The 7,281-nt window shown below is 45.7% G+C and overlaps 1 long non-coding RNA gene across 1 annotated transcript; it reads right to left on the bottom strand.

The window, feature by feature from the left end:
* Window positions 1–2,117: 2,117 nt before the first annotated feature.
* On the bottom strand, window positions 2,118–5,875 carry LOC110340812. Its single transcript, XR_002382634.2, has 3 exons — window positions 5,326–5,875; window positions 4,761–4,830; window positions 2,118–2,613 (listed from the first exon to the last, which is right to left on the bottom strand). It is a non-coding gene; the product is annotated as an uncharacterized LOC110340812 (long non-coding RNA).
* Window positions 5,876–7,281: the final 1,406 nt, after the last annotated feature.

Here is a 7,281-nt window from a genome sequence, read left to right as displayed (position 1 = left end):
GTATAGCCACAGGGCCACTCATGATGAACCCTCTGTGCTGCCCCTTCTTCCCCCTCTCCTCCTCAGAATCCTGTTCCATCCCCTATAGAAAATGCTCAGACAGTGCCAGACACTTGGGGCCTTTCTTTCCACTGAGCTGTTAGGAAAGCTCGGCAGACACCTGCCACCTCCCAGACCCTGAGAGGCATGGCGCGAAGGGCAGACACAGGCCTCCAGGAACCCACAGCCACATTCATTCTCCGTCCCATCTCCTCGGGGCTCAGAGGATGCTTCAAGGTGGCAAGGAGCCAGATGGCAAACAAAGCCACTCTGTGTGCATGGAGCAGGCTCTCTCCTCAGCCCCCTTTCCTGCCCAAGGGATGTGTAAACATCACATCAGTGGCTTTCCCAGAGACACCACCAGTCTTCAGTAAAACCCAAAGAAGTCGGATTTTCCAAGAATTTAGAAACGTTTCTTTACTAGGTTCATCGTTGAGGAGTTTCAGCGTGTTTCATCACTTTTTAAGTATCCATATTGTATCATGCCATCCTAATGTGTGACCCAAGATGTGACCGGCATCTTCTGGCAGGAGGAAGACCAACGCTGCTTATACCGGCTGGATGTGGAAGGTGACTTCAACATGGAGAACTAGGAGACACCCCACCAAACAAACACGTGTCTGAGAGTAGGGTACTGGGGGCATACGGGTCCTGACAGGCAGTCTCTGCCATCCCATTTGGAGAGAGGTAAACCTGAGAAATGGAGACAGATGCTGAGACTTGGAGCTGGGGTGGTGGGAGAAGGCCCAGAGGTCAAGAGAGCTTTGCACATAGCAGAGTGGCAATGGCAGGCATGGGGGTATTATAGGATTCATGTCTCCACTAGTAGGTTACAGTGAGGGATATTGACACCTCTTGTGAATCATGGCCAACCAAGTGTTAGACTTTGGGGTGGGGCTGCTAGCTGTATAGCAAGAGCTCTCCCCATAGCTGGTGCTACTGGGGAGGTGGCTCTTAGTTTGCACTGCCATGATGGAACCCCTTAAGGGGATACTGAGGCTGGAAAGCAGCTGCTGGGGTTGTCTATCAAGGCTTCTAGCATTCAGCTTTGGATTTGATGACTCATATTAGCTAAAGCAATGCAACCATAGCTAGAAAAGCCCCCAAACTGAAGGATGGTTCTGTCAATACTGTTGTATGGGTAGATTTAAATGGCACTTTCAGGGCTGAGATATAGTGTCACATTTATGTATGATGCCAGGTGCCCTTTCAGTACCATCAAATATACCTTAGTAATTAAGAGAATTAGAGTAGCTTAACAGAGTGATCCATGACTGAAGATTTGCAACTGGTGAACATACAGTGCTGTTAGAAAAATAGCCCAGGATACCACACAGTCAGTGGCTATCCTTCCATAAGGAAATTCCAGGGGAATTGGCCCAAAGTCACAATGTACTTGGTGCTGGAGACTACAAGCCACACTCACCCAATGGCCTGTGACCTCACTCCTGGGACTGCTATGACACACAAGGCCAGCTTCCTTTGTCCTCTGGGATCTTCTCTTTCATTCCTGTCTGTTGCATCCGCATAGGCCTTTATTGGGCAGCTTGGTTTCTATTGACCCAGATGGTCTCTACCTATATTTGGGGGTTGTGCTCATCAGAGGAAAATTCACAGATGCCAGTAGACCTGTGTTCTAAACACTTCCTGCAAATGTGGGAACCTCTCCATTTGCTTTCTCTGCTGCAACAACCAAGGCTCAGGATGATGCAGTATGATTTATAGAGGTTATTGGGACAGGGAGGGGAAAAGGAAACTAGCTTCCTCAGATCAATGATTATGGAGAAAATATTTATTCTGGGGTCAAACCTTAAGTATTAAAATAGTATATCTTCCCCAGGAGTCAGACGTAGGTACTTTCATATGTGAGAGATGGTCTTCCGTGGAAAAAACCCTGGAATTTAGAGTCTGAGTTCGACCTTGCTAAGTAACCTTGCAAATGGCTTTGAACTCCTCCATTCTCCAGCTTCCTTGTCTGTAAGTGGATGGGATAATCCTCACCTTTCAGACCTGAAGAACTAGGAGACACTGCACACAAAGAGGTTGGCACATCACACGCATGGAATACACTACAGCTATTTTATTTACTGGAGAAGAAGATATTTGGGAGAAACAGGGGTGACATTCTTTATCTACCCATTTTATGAATACTGGACCAAGGTCCTTAAAGTAAATTTGGCTTGAGGGCACACGGCTACATTTATAGTGCTGTTTCAACTGCATAGGCTCACTCAAGTGAGCTAATCAGAGGATCAATAAGCCATCTTCCCTACCATATGGGTTATTATGACCTTTTCCCTATTATGGAGTCAGACACTTGGTGTTACCCAACCAAATAAAAATAAGGAGTATTCTTAGGTGCACTATGCCTTGTTGGTGCTTCCTGGGGGGAGGAGGAGCTGCTCAGAGACAGGCAGACACAGTGAAGACTGTCAGAGAAACAGAGGGATTAAAGGGTTGCTTTGTTTCTCTGGGCCACAGCAGCAGGTGAATAATGGCTGAATTTTCTTAGGGGTTAGAAGGAGTCGGCCTCACACCATTCCTCTGTATTTTCCTTGGATCCAGGCTGCGTCTCTAAAGAGTCAGTAACACAGGAATAAGACTCAGTCTGCAATACCAGCACTCAGGAAGGGCGATTCTCAAAGACAATCAGGAAATTGTCTGCGAGCATCTAAACCCACTTAGGGAAGTTTACAAGTCTGAGAAAAACATTGAGTATCTCTCTTTGTGACAAGTGGCATAAAGCCACTGAAGCCCATGCAGAGAAGGAACTCCTTCTGGCCTCTTCTGTTTGGTTCTTATGTGTAGGACCCAACACAGGTTCAATGAAGAGGATCCAAGAGAGGGTATAGCATTCAAGCATGGCTGTCTAGGCAGAGGCATAGCTCAGTGATATGGTGCTGGCCTAGAGTGTGCCTGGCTTTCATCACTAGCACCTGATATCTGCAGGAAGGACAGGTGCCCACACTTGCCAGGTGACCTCAGAGCTACTAAGCTTTTAGGACCTCCCTCCAAACTCCTGACTCGACTCATGGCTTTGTACTTGATAACTAGTGTTAAGGTTCATTACACTTAGCCTGACTTTTAAACTACACAGTTTTATGCAAGTGATCAATGCTAAAGATTTCTGCATAAGATACACTGGTGATCAGTAAAGAGGGTTTGGAAAAGAAAACCAGACTTTCCAGAAACGTAAAGAGGAATGAATGTGCTTTAGAAATTCTCAAGGGTAGTGAGAGAGTAATTTAAAAGTGCAGGGAAACAGACAACACATCCGAAGCCTGGCCAAACAGCATTAGCGGTGTGGTCCCCTGCCGGCCAGGGTGATGAAGCAGATGTCCTTATCCAAGAGTTAAGCCAGGCAGCCCTGGTGAGGAGAGATGCACAAGCCTGTCCCCTGGGCAAAACCCACAGCCCTCCCAAACCTGGTGTAAATTCCTCTGGGGATGAGCAGCTGGGGAGAGGGATCCCACTCAACCATTGTCTGTGAGTCAGAGGGCAGTGGCTGGGCACCCTTCTTAAAGGAAAGCTGCTGTTTACATTGAGTCACCCCAGAGACCTGAGGACCAGGAACAACCAACAGGCAGGAGGCTGGCAGTGCGAGGGGACAGCTGTAGGGGGCAGGAAGGCTGGATGCTGACAAGTCAAAGAGAACAGACAGATAGCAACAGACAGGCTCAGAACTGAAAGGGGTGGTGTGGTGTGGTGGTGATGGTGTGTCGGTATGTTGTATGGTAGTGTGTGGTGGTGTGTATGGTGTGGTGTGTGTTGTGGTGTGTGTTGTGGTGTGTGGTGTGGTGGTGTGGTGTGGCATGGTGTGTCAGTATGTGGTGTGGTGTGTGGTGTGTTGGTGTGGTGTGGTGTGTGGGGGTGGTGGTGGTGGTGGTGACAGCAGCAGCAATGGCAGCTCTATCCTCAGTGATAAGGAACATATTTCACCCCCTGAGAATGGACTTACACAGCCCTGAGCCTGAGCGCAGAGGACGGACCAACCTCTAGAGCAATCCACCTGCCACTCACTGTAGAACCCAAACTCTGAAGGACTAGCGGGGTGTACTTGACATCTACAGTTGCATCCTGCAGGAGAGTACTTGGGGGATCTTGAGGTTATGAAGATGGGTCCTTGATTGGGGAAGTCCTTCTGTGTATATGTTTGATTGGTATAAATAAAGCACTGTTGGCCAATAGGGAAGCAAGATAGGTGGGACTAGGAGTCTAGGAGGACTCTGGGAAATGTAGTGAAGTAAGTTGTCAAGATGTGATCCCTGGAGGAGAGAACGCAAGTCTGGCGTTCTCGGAAAGATAAGTCCTTATAAAAATATATATTGGTGATTATGGGTTAATGATTAAGTCAGAGCTAGCCAATTAGTAACCATAGCAAACAGCCAACAGCTTCATAATTAATATAGTGTCTTGTGTGTTATTTGGGGACTAAAGCGGCAACAGGACCCAGGCGGGAATCCCGCAGCAGGTCCTTGTACAGATAGATGTCAGTACCTTGCTTGTATTTCATACTTGTATCCCATGTGCAGACACTTCCCAGCTGTAACACCAACCAGTTTAAGAGAATTGGGAAGGCGAGAGAACTGCCCAGCCACAGACTGCAAAGCTAAGTGTAGCCAACAGAATGCCCTGGTGTGCTAGAATGGAAATTACTGAATAGAAGACAGCTCTGGTGGGACACAGGCATGTGACCAGCGTAGGCTTAACATTGTACAAACCCGCGGTCCTGAAGGGCAGCTCCAGTCTCTCCCTCCACACCAGTCTCCTGCCACCTCCAATCTCAAAGACCTAGAAAAGAGAGACTGTTCCAACTCACCGTCTTCCCCTCCTTCCCTCCCTCCCTCTTCCTTCCCTCCCTCCTCCTCTCTCTCTCCCTGCTTCCCTCCTTTCCTCCTCCTTTTCTTCCACCCCCCTCTCATTTTCGCTTTCCTTCCTTCCTCCCTCGCCCTCCCTCCCTCCCTTCCTTTCTTCCTCCCTTCCTTTCCTCTTCCTTCCTCCCTTCCTTTCCTCTTCCTTCCTCTCTTCCTTTCCTCTTCCTTTCTCCCTTCCTTTCTGTTGCCCTTGTGTATCTCCATTTTTCCTATATTTTATTTTTTACATTACTGAATTTAAAAAAACAAGCTTTTGTGATTCTCTTTCACAATTTTTTCTACTTTTTATGCACGTTCTATTATTGAGCAGTCATTTTTCTTCCATCCCTTTTCTCTTGTTTTTTCCCACATGTACCCTTTGCACTCTACTTTGCAGCTTGGCTTTATCTTAAATTTTAAATCATATACTTACGTGTTTGCCTTGAACCGTCCTAGTTGTAATGTTTGAACACAATGTTTTTTGGCCTTGTCCTCCATGCCTGCCTTTCTTTCTTCTAATCGGTCAAGTCTGTCGGTGATCCTTTTCCTTGGGTTTTCGTATCATTAAGGTTTTAATTTCTCACTTTTTATCTGTCCCACCCTGGAGTCTCAACTTCCTTGCTTCCCTTCCCTTCCACACTACTCACAAAATGCACACCATTTTGTCGACTCTTAGGTCTGTGCAGCTGCCTGTCCTCTGCAGGCCTCTGACTGAATTTACTGCTTCTTCTTATCCCCTTTGAAGTCCATGATTGTTTCTCTAGTAAAGTTTTGAAATCTTTGTCCATAGTTTTAACCTCTTTGTGTAGCTTTGAATTCAGTAGCTGAGGTGTTACGGACTTTTGGAGGAGTGATGCTGCCTTTTCATGTTTCTTATGTTTCATGCCAAAGCTTTCCCTTGAGGGCTCAATCCTCAGTACAATTAGAGAAGAAAAAAAAGATTCTGTACGGGTAACAACATAAACCTGTGCAATACAAAGAAATATGCTTAATATTTATTAAAGCCATTACTATGTCACCAATGATTATGAATTAAACATGATAAAACTAATAAATGTATTATAAAGTTACCAATTATTTAGCATCAATAGCTGATAAAGCAAATTTTTTGTTGTTGTTTTTGTTTTTGTGCTCAATATGGTATCAATAGGAACACATCATAAGGGAGACAAAATACTCACAGATAGATTCCTGAGTAGTGGACTCACGACTTCATATGCAAGCACTAGTGAGCACAAAGGTCACAGAGCTCCAAACACAACGAAGGTGGGTGACTGTAATTTCTCACGTTCATTGAGATGATTTGTCAAAAGTAAGTTCAGCTAGACCTGAAAGCAAATAGAGTCCCCAGAGATCTACAGAAGACTTCATTGACTGGCTACAGAGTATACCTGCTTCCCCTAAAATAGACTACATCGATGTGAGGAGCCGCCCTCGCTATCGCTATTGCCGTTAGAAGATGGCGCTGACATCCACTGTCAGTTGGAGTTAACTGTCGCTGTCAGTTGGGGTTAACTGTCGCTGTCAGTTGGAGTTAACTGTCGCTGTCAGTTGGAGTTAACTGTCGCTGTCAGTTGGAGTTAACTGTCGCTGTCAGTTGGAGTTAACTGTCGCTGTCAGTTGGAGTTAACCGTTTAAACTGTGCCTCTCCCGTGACGTCATCTGGGGTGATGTGCAAACCACCAATCCCGGCTCTACACATCTCACTCGGAGCTCCTAGGCTTATATAAGGGGCTGGGTTTCTTAGCTTGGGGTCTCCCTCTAAGAAGCTGATCATCTATCTCTCAAGATGCATTAAAGCTTTACTGCAGAAGGATCCGAGTGTTCTGCGTCGTTCTTGCTGGCGAGACGGTAGCGCGGGACACATCTAGCCCACAAAGTCTTAACAAATGAAAGAGCGTTGAAACAATTTCCGTGTTTATCAGATGATAGTGGAATTTTCATCAAGAAAACTACACAACACTTGAAACACTCTGGAATAAGCTATTCATAATGACTTCGAAAATACCACTGATAATGGGGTTACACAAAATTAAAAGATTCTACACAGGACAGGAAGTAACCACCAGAACAAAGAGGCAGCTGCACAATGGGCAAATCTTGCCAGCTATACATCAAGTGAGCATTTTAAATCTAGAATATAGTTTTCAAAGACTCAGAAAATTAAGCATTTCCCTCCAAAATAAATCATCCAATCTATCACTGTTTTAATGAACTGATTAGAGAGTTCTTGAAAGAAAAATACCATGGTCAATATATGCTGTTAAAGGTTTCCAAAATCCCTGGCCCATCAGGGAAGTGAAAGCTAAACTATTCTGTTCCCATCTTGCTCTGGTCAGAATGGCTATCGCCAAGAAAACAAAGGACAATGAGGAAAGATGCTAAGAAA

This window comes from Mesocricetus auratus, unplaced genomic scaffold (assembly GCF_017639785.1).
Source record: "Mesocricetus auratus isolate SY011 unplaced genomic scaffold, BCM_Maur_2.0 Super-Scaffold_100011, whole genome shotgun sequence".
Taxonomy (NCBI): Eukaryota; Metazoa; Chordata; class Mammalia; order Rodentia; family Cricetidae; genus Mesocricetus; species Mesocricetus auratus.
Note: the sequence above shows the minus strand (reverse complement) of the source record. Positions and strands in the feature narration are given on the sequence as shown.